The sequence below is a fragment of the Cherax quadricarinatus genome, chromosome 4 (genome assembly GCF_038502225.1).
Source record: "Cherax quadricarinatus isolate ZL_2023a chromosome 4, ASM3850222v1, whole genome shotgun sequence".
In the NCBI taxonomy this organism is placed as follows: domain Eukaryota; kingdom Metazoa; phylum Arthropoda; class Malacostraca; order Decapoda; family Parastacidae; genus Cherax; species Cherax quadricarinatus.
In genome coordinates, this window is record NC_091295.1 from 6,776,223 (window position 1) to 6,786,387 (window position 10,165).

Below are 10,165 nucleotides of genomic sequence, written 5' to 3' on the forward strand. Positions count from 1 at the left end.
GCATAACATGTATATTTTTAGTACAGTTTATGACGCTTTCATGTATTTTATGGTTGTTCACGGTTCAACAAGTTAAGGAAGCAGTATTGTATTATATTTACCTACAATATATTGGGGCACCAAACATTCACTGTTTTTCAACATTCACGAGGCTCTTGATCCCTAACCTCGCGAATGCTGAGGGAGACCTGTAGATTTATATGCTTTCCATGTCATTCTACTTTGATCCATTCTCTCTAAATGACCAAACCACCTCAACAACCTCTTCTGCCCTCTGACTAATACTTTATTAACTCCACACCTTTCCTAATTTCCACACTCCGAATTTTCTGCATAATATTTACACCACATTGCCCTTAGACAGGACATCTCCACTGCCTCCAACCGCTCCCGCTGCTGCATTTACCACTCAAGCTTCACACTCATGTAAGAGTGTTGGTACTACTATAATTTCTACATTCCTTCTTTGCCTCCATAGATAACGTTTTTGACTCACATATACCTCAATGCACCACTCACCTTTTTCCTCATCAATTCTATGATTAACCTCATCCTTCATAAATCCATCCCACACGCAACTCCCAAGCATCTGAAAACATTTACTTTTCCATATCCTCCTCCCCAATTTGATATCCAATTTTTCTTTATCTAAATCATTTGATACCTCATCACCTTACTCTTTCTATGTTCACTTTCAACTTTCTACCTTTACACACATTCCCAAAAAAAGATCCAAATAGTTGAAGAGGTTGAGAAATTGTTGCTGGTGGATCAAGGATAAAGAGATTGCAGGTGATAGTGTTTCAGAGATGATTATTTGCTAAAAGGCAGGGAAGTTGATCCGATCTGGTACAGAAAACTCCTGGAACCAGTGCTGATAGTGAATTTAAAGCAGCAGAGGCTGGTTTGACAGATTTAGAGCGTAGTGGCATACACAACGCTGTAAGACATGGTGAGGCAGCAGTTCAGACAAATGGGCGGCTGAGAAGTTTGTACAGGAGTTTATGGGTAACATAGACATTGAAGAATTCAAACCTGAACAAGTGTTTAATTGTGATGAAACAGGCTTGTTTTGGAAGAAAATGCCAAAAAGGACCATCACACAGGAGGAAAAGGCATTGCAGGACACGTTTCCATGAAAGACAGGCTTACTTCTTTTGTTCTGTGCTAATGCTAGTGGTGATTTAAAGTGAAGCCTTTACTTGTGTATCATTCAGAAAATCCCAGAGTGTTTTAACCTTTGACTGTTTCAGGCACTCTCTGAAACTGTCATTCTATGTCGCTCAATTTTTGAAAAAAATTATTTTTCTTATGAAATGATAGAGAATCTTTTCCCAATGGTAATGACACCAAAAGTTCAAATTTGGTCGAAAACTCGTGGAATTATGGTCCCGAAGTTAGCGGTCTCAGGACATATGATCGGCGATTTCACGACTTTGAGCCCAATTTTCAGCCAATTCCATTGTTCCAGTTGACCAAACTCATAGCTATTTCTTTAGAACTCCATTTTATCTATCAGCTGAGTACAAAAAACCCTCCCATTTACTAATTTGGACTACCTAGTATGGTGGTCAGAAATTGGCATTGGCCAATTTCACGCAAAATAAAAAGATGCCAATTTCAAAATAGGTCTAGAATAAACAAGGTAGACATTCGTGGCACTAAAATAACATATGCTCTGTTCATTAAGTCACATCTCTAGGCCCTCTTATATTATTATTGCTTTCATTTTGATTTTTATTCATACAAAAAATACAAAATTTACTGTTATGAGACGACTGCATTTTTGGGTAAAATGGTATAAATAATATCAGTGCACTAGTGAAAGAATATTAGACTCCCAGTCGACGGTATTGGACGGTGGTGTGATTTATGTATTTTGAACATTGGTAAAATCAACATTTCCGCTACTTTGAGTTCAGTTTCGGTCGTTTTCATCAGAAAAGTAATGAAAATCATCTCTATTTCTGTAATATGTTGTCCATTTTATCACCTAAGACCATGAAAACGCAATACAACGATAAATACTATACGAAAATACACCCAAAGTCGGCGCTTATTCCAAAAACAATCAGATTTTTTTTTCATTACGCAATGTGTGCTGCAGGATTTTTTTATGTGGTGCATACTGACCACACAGACCCATTCTTCACATGTGGCCTACCAGCTTTCTCCCACTTGATTTGAACGCTAGAATTATTGAGTATATATACGTCAGAAACATTATTCGTAAGACGTATTATACGTCAAAACAGTCAAAGGGTTAAGAAAAAAAATGTCTTTAAGAACAAGTTATGTGTCTTGTGGAAAGCTAATCATAAGGCATGGGTCACAAGACAAATTTTCAAAGAGTGGGTCTGTGAAGTGTTTGGCCCCAGTGTGAAAAAATACCTCCAGGAAAAGAAATTGCCACTAAGTGCCTCCTGTTAATGGACAGTGCTCCTGCTCATCCTCCAAACTTATTAGACCTCTTGTCTAAGGACTTCAGTTTTATAAAAATGAGTTCTTGCCTCCTAACACCACTCCCCCCTCCAGCCCATGGACCAGCAGGTCATTTCTAACTTTAAAAACTCTACACAAAAGCAGTGTTTGAAAGTGCTTTGAAGTGACACAGACACTAAGTTGACCCAAGAGAGTTCTGGGGGAATCACTTCAACATCTACAACTCCATAAGCCTTATAGGTAAAGCTTGGGAAAGAGGACTTCCAGGACTTTGAACTCTGCGTGGAGACAATTGTGTGGCCAGATTGTGTCCAAAAGAGGGATTTTGAAGGGTTTGAGGTTGACCCCTGACCCAGCTGGACCCTCTGCCTGTTGTGGACTCTATTGTGGCATTGGGGAACACCCTGGGGTTGGAGGTGAGTGGTGAGGATGTGGAAGAGTTGGGAGGACAAAGGAAGAGCTAACTACTGAAGAGCTGCAAGAGCTTCATCGGGAGCAGTATCAGACCACAGCTGAGGAACTTGTGTCAGAAGAGGAGGAAGAGGAGGGGATGAGGCCTTCTTCAAAGATTAAGGAGTTTTGGGCAAGTGGAATGATGTCCAAATGTTTGTGCAGAAGTACCACCCTGAGCAAGCTGAAACAAGCCATTTTTGGGCAAAAGTTCAGTGACAGAACCATGTCCCATTTTGGGAAAATTTTAAAGAGGCACTCAGAAATAGAGGACTGGGACAGTTATTTTGTGAGACGGTCCAGTGACTCTGCTTGGTCCTAGTGGCATTAAAAGAGAGAGAAGGGAACCCAGAGAGGGCTTACCTGAAGTCCTCATGGAGGGGATTCCCCTTCCAAACACTAACCCCAACTCCCTCTCCTCCTCCCTATCTTCCAGATGCCATCACCAATCTTTCAATAAAGGTAAGTAAAATTTTATTTTATATGTATTACTATACATAATTAAAACTATAGTATTTGTTGTATGAAAACTGTAATTAATCTCTATAAAACGTTTTTTTATGTGTGAATATTTTTGGGTTGAACGGATTAATTGTATTTCCATTATTTCTGGAAATAGTTCAATTTCAGACTTTTCAATTGAGAACTAGCTCCTGGAATGGATTAAGTTCGATTTTTGAGGTTCCACTGATAGTACACCCATTACTTACCTTAAAATGTTTGTCGTCTTAATCTAGGGGTGAGATGAGTATTTATTGTAAGAAATCAAGTGTGGTATGTATGGCAGCCAGCCGGGCTACCCATACCAGGCCACCCCATCCCACACATAATATTCTTTGACATTTAAGCATCCCAGAATGATAAAATGCATATACAGTTCACTCATTACTTACCTTTAAAATATTTTGTAGTCTTAATCTAGGGTGAGATGAGTAGTATTTATTGTAAGAAATCAAGTGTGGGTATGTATGGTAGTCAGCCAGGCTACCATACCAGGCCATTCCCACCCACACAGTATTCTATGACATTTAAGCATCCCAGAGTGATAAAATGCATATACAGTTGACTCATTTACTTCTTCCTTTCCTTTCAACACACCGGCCATATCCCTCCGAGGCGGGGTGGCTCAAAGAAAAAACGAAAGTTTCTCCTTTTAAATTTAGTAATATATACAGGAGAAAAGGTTACTAGCCCCTTGCTCCCAGCATTTTAGTCGCCTCTTGCAACACGCATGGCTTACGGAGGAAGAATTCTGTTCCACTTCCCCATGAAGGTAAGAGGAAATAAACAAGAACAAGAACTAGAAAGAAAAGAGAAGAAAACCCAGTGGAGTGTGTATATATATGTTTGTACATGTATGTGTAGTGTGACCTAAGTGTAAGTAGAAGTAGCAAGACATACCTGAAATCTTGCATGTGTATGAGACAGAATAAAAAGACACCAGCAATCCTACCATCATGTAAAACAATTACAGGCTTCCGTTTTACACTCACTTGGCAGGACGGTAGTACCTCCCTGGGCGGTTGCTGTCTACCAACCTACTACCTAGAACTCATTACTTACCTTAAAATATTTGTAGTCTTAATGTAGGGTCAGAGGTGAGTAAACGAGATAAAGCGAATAAATGAGAGAGAGAGAGAGAGAGAGAGAGAATGAGAGAGAGAATGAGAGAGAGAGAGAATGAGAGAGAGAATGAGAGAGAGAGAATGAGAGAGAGAGAAAGAGAGAGAGAGAGAGAATGAGAGAGAGAGAATGAGAGAGAGAGAAAGAGAGAGAGAGAGAGAGAGAGAGAGAATGAGAGAGAGAGAGAGAGAGAGAATGAGAGAGAGAGAATGAGAGAGAGAGAGAGAGAGAATGAGAGAGAGAGAATGAGAGAGAGAGAGAGAGAGAGAGAGAGAGAATGAGAGAGAGAGAGAGAGAGAGAGAATGAGAGAGAGAGAGAGAATGAGAGAGAGAGAGAGAGAATGAGAGAGAGAGAGAGAGAGAATGAGAGAGAGAATGAGAGAGAATGAGAATGAGTACATGAGAGAGGACAGGTGTGGAGTTATGTAAACAAATCAGGCGAACGTGAGTTTTGTAAACAAACCAGGTGTACACGTCTGGGTTGTGTACAAGTTACATTGTGTACAAGTTGTCTCTACATTGAATAAATAAAGAGGAACACTCCCATTCTAATGTAACACCATTTTTAGAAGAAATGACGCTCTGAGTGAAGGCAGTGGAAATAAGTCACACTGACTTTTTTTTTTTGGGTTATCCTAGGTACTTTACACATATGCTGCTATGTATGATAATCTATGTAACTGTATTTGTGTATACCTGAATAAACTTACTTACATACGAAAGGAAGAATTTTCTACAGTTACCCCCAGTAACAGATTTTCTCTTATGTTGGACTAGAGAAAATGGTATTCTTGCCGTAACTCGTACAAGTCGTCTGGCTACCACATCTAATATTTGTTTATTTTTCTACTGTGGGGTGTATTTATCATCTTCGTATATTATGTATCATGTTTATTATATAATCTTGAAAAAATATCATACATGGATTAATGAAAATATGTATATTAACGTAATATACGACATTTCATGAGACTCAGTGATTATTATTGAGTATTATTATTATTACTAATATGGTGTCTCGAGACATAAAACATTCTTACTGATTTTAATGTGTACCTGCATGCCAGGACAGTGTGTAAGTTTATTTAGGTACAGGTATACACAAGTATAATTATCAGAGTATATATAAAATATGAAATAACTTTTAACCCATTCAGGGTCGAGAAACCCTCTCCTAAACTTGTTCTCAGGGTTGAAAGTTTTTCGGAAAAAGAAAATATTTTTTCTTATGAAATGATAGAGAATCTTCTCCTGATCATAATGACACCAAAAGTATGAAATTTGATGGAAAACTTGTGGAATTATGCTCTCGCGAAGTTAGCGGTCTCAATGATATTTACCCATCGGCGATTTCCACCACTTTGAGCCCTATTTTCGGCCAATTCCAGTGTACTAGTTGACAAAAATCACGACTATTTTGCTAGAACTCCATTTTTTCTATCGAATGAGTACAAGAAACCACCCATTTACCGATTTCAACTATCCAATAAAGTGGTCAGAAATTGGCAATTTTGCCAATTTCACACAAATTTCAAAAGATGCCAATTTCCAAATAGAGTCCAGAATAAACAAAACAGACATTCCTGGGACTAAAACAATATTTTCTCTGTTCATTAGTCACATCCCCAGGCCCCTCTTACGTCTCTTTTGCTTTCCACATTGAATTTTCATTCTCACAAAAAAATAGAAGATTTACTGCTACACAGACTACTGCATTAGTGTAGAAATGGTATAAATAATATCAGTGCAATTGTGAAAGAATATTAGACTCACCAGTTGACATGTATTTTCACGCATGGCATGATTTGTTTACTTTTGAACTGGCAAAAATCGAGCATTTCTGCTACTTTGAGCTCAATTTCAAGGTACTTTTCATTGTAAAACCAATCAAAATCATCTCAGTTTCTGTAATATGCCTTCTATTCTATAAAATGAGACCAGGAAAACTAGAATACAACAATAAATACCATGCAAAAATACACTGCAAAGTCGCTGTTTTAACCCTTTGAGGGTCGACAGGCCCTCTCCGAGACTTGTTCTCAGGGTCAGCCAAATTAAAAAAAAAAAATTATTATTTCTTATGAAAAGATAGAGAATCTTTTCCCGATCATAATGACACCAAAAGTATGAAATTTGATGGAAAACTTACGGAATTATGGTCTCGCGAAGTTAGCGGTCTCGACGATGTTTACACATCGGCGATTTTGCCCACTTTGAACCCTATTTTCGGCCAATTCCAGTGTACTAGTCGACAAAAATCATATCTATTTCGCTAGGACTTCATTTTTTTTCTATCGAATGAGTACAAGAAACCACCTATTTACCAATTTCAACTATCCAATAAAGTGGTCAGAAATTGGCAATTTTGCCAATTTCACACAAATTTCAAAAGATGCCAATTTCCGAATAGGGTCCAGAATAAACAAGAAAGACATTCCTGGCACTAAAATAACAAGTTCTCTGTTCGTTAGTCACATCCCCAGGCCCCTCTTATATTTCTTTGGCTTTTCACTTTGAATTTTTATTCTTACAAAAAATAGAAGATTTACTGTTATGCAGACTACTGCATTAGTGTAGAAATGGTATAAATAATATCAGCGTACTTGTGAAAGAATATTAGACTCACCAGTTGACATGTATTTGACGCTTGGCATAATTTGTTTACTTTTGAACTTTGGTAAAAATCGAACATTTCTGCTACTTTGCGCTCAATTTCAAGGTGCTTTTCATTGTAAAACCAGTCGAAATCATCTCAATTTCTGTAATATGTCTTCCATTCTATAAAATGAGACCAAGAAAACTAGAATACAACAATAAATACCATACGAAAATACAGTGCAAAGTCGCTGTTTTATTCCAAAAACACGGTCAAAGTTTTTTTTCTTTTCTCATTATGCACTTTGTGCTGCAGGATTTTTTTTTATACTGTCCATACTGACCACATAGACCCATTCTTTCATATGTAGGCCTACCAGTTTTCTCTCGCTAGATTTGAAGGTGCTAGAATTTATGCGTACTAGTAAGTCAATAACCCTGGCGCATAAGCCGTACTAGTACGTCGGAAACCCTGAAAAGGTTAAAAACACTTGAAATTTTCGAGTTTCCAGACATAATGGAGAGACTTAGTGCTTACCGATCTCACAGAGAATGTAAACAAACTGGGTGGGGCACGGTGACCGAATTAGAAAGTCAGGTGGGGGGAGCTGTATAGAGAGTTTTGGTCATAATTTGAAATGACCATATTAGCGGAATGCCGTAAAGCTAAATGCTGTAAAGCGGGACCCTACTGTATGTATTTTATACAATAGATTTTCTATACAATGGGCAATTTGGGACTGGGATCTTTTCTCTATATCCAGGAATTTATATGAAATTTGAAAAAATTACAGAATCTGGAAATACTTTTCAGTAGTATTTTTTTTTTTCTAATTCTTTTGTGCATGTTCATAAAATAGCATATAAAGTAAGAATAATTTTTAGTAGGACAGGATGTTTGATATACAATATACATTGTGTACTATCCCAAGAATCAGTCTCTCTTCCTTCCTCCATTTGTTTCTTTTGTTTGCCTTGACACCCTGAGAAACCATAAATAACACAGCTTCATTCTTGAAATGTTTACAGTGGCTATGTTCCATTGTTATTCTAACATCAGACCAGGACGTTGTCACTCAGCTTCCCAAACAGTGACAGGTAACATCATCAGTGAGACATATTGACCAGTAGCTCAAAATGTTCATTGTCATGATAATGATTTGAACTGCTTAGTGAATGCCAAGAACATTTCTATATACATGTACATTGCTGCATTAGTTTAGTTCATTCTAAATTGTACAGGTGTTATATGGGCCCCTATTTATTACATTTTAATTATAAATAATGAGTTGGTACATTTGTTTTTCCTCAGGTCTGTATTGTGCATGTATCTTCAAAAAGGTCACCTGAAATGCAACAAAAATGTACTAAGTTTCATACAGCAAATATCTATTAAGGTTAAGTGATCTTGTTAAAGTATGTACCTAAGTTTCATGAAATAAAATACAATACTATATTTTTAAAATATATTATTATATTTTCTGTAAATTACATATCCTTATGTGCATTATTTTGGTGATGCAGTCTCTACTAACTACATTATAGACATCATCTCACTTGCTTCAGGAAGGAGAATTGGCATCCACTCTGTTATTGAACAGATATAAGTAGAACCTACCTACCTTCTCTTCTTATGTTCTCCCTGAGTACAGGAACTAATTACATAAAAACAAGAAAAAGATTACTAACTCACAAGAAAAAATAATTCAGGTTTCTTTTTCTCATGTGATTCACATGGCTTGATCACCCTAAGCTGCTTGCTTTACTGAAAACACTAATTTCCTAGCTGATAATGGTTGACTTCATCAGCCGCGACTACCACCCTTTCAACTGATTTTTATTCTTCAACAGCTCTGCCTTTACTATCTCCCTCCATCTCTTCTTTACCCTCTTCCATTTAGTGCTGTACAACCCTTATGGGTTTAGCACCTTCCATGATTTTTTTCTTCCCCTTTTTTTTTTAAACACACTGGCCATTTCTTACCAAGGGAAAAAAGAAGAAATGAAAGTTAGTTTCTTTTTACAGTTAGTAATTTATACAGAAGAGGTTACTGTTATCCATGCTCTTGGCATTTTAGTTGCCTCTTACGACACGCATGGCTTATGGAGGAAAGATTCTTCTCCACTTCCCCATGGAGTTTCTATGGACATAAAAATAATTTGCCTATATGAGGCAGATTTTTTTTTGTAGCTGCAATATTACTTACCTTCAAGGGAAATTCTTGATGTTGATGAAGGGCTCTTGATCCAGAAAGTTAAAATTGGGCTCTCCTGTGGATCAGTCCTGATTACCTACTTATCTGTTGCTGTATGATCTCTTCAGTAAAAAGCTTCCCATAAATATAAAAAACATTTTATTTACTGTGTGATCTGAGAAAGATCTCCCATAAGCCCAGGTCCCATTATGTAAGGGCATTCACAAGGAATAATGCATGGTAGTTAAAAATTTTAATGCAGTAAAATTTAAAAATATGTACTGGTATGTATGTGTGCATATGTCTGTATGCATTGCTGTATAATTATGCATGAACACATTAATGCATGTAAGAATGATAATTTGAACAACGCATAATGTGCGAGTGTGGTGAAAGTGTTGAATGATGATGAAAGTATTTTCTTTTTGGGGATTTTCTTTCTTTTTTGGGTCACCCTGCCTCGGTGGGAGACGGCCGACTTGTTGAAAAAAAAAAAATGCGTACAACACCAGAATTCTGCCAGCCACCTTATGAAATTCAACGATGCCCAACTAGTGATTAAAGAACTTAATTTCTGAGGGGAAAAGGGTGAGTGGTGCACTTAGGAGTCTGTGGAGACAAAGAACTTTGTCCTTGGAGGCAAAGAGGGGAATATATGAGAGTATAGTTTTACCAACGCTCTTATACGGGTGTGAAGCATGGGTGATGAATGTTGCAGCGAGGAGAAGGCTGGAGGCAGTGGAGGTGTCATGTCTGAGGGCAATGTGTGGTGTGAATATAATGCAGAGAATTCGTAGTTTGGAAGTTAGGAGGTGGTGTGGGATTACCAAAACTGTTGTCCAGAGGGCTGAGGAAGGGTT

General features: G+C 37.6%; 1 non-coding gene across 1 annotated transcript; it reads left to right on the plus strand.

The window, feature by feature from the left end:
- Positions 1-6,858: 6,858 nt before the first annotated feature.
- Positions 6,859-9,831, plus strand: LOC128684222 (RNA guanine-7 methyltransferase). Its single transcript, XR_011393150.1, has 2 exons — positions 6,859-8,208; positions 8,423-9,831. It is a non-coding gene; the product is annotated as an RNA guanine-7 methyltransferase (transcript).
- The last annotated feature ends 334 nt before the right edge of the window (positions 9,832-10,165 follow it).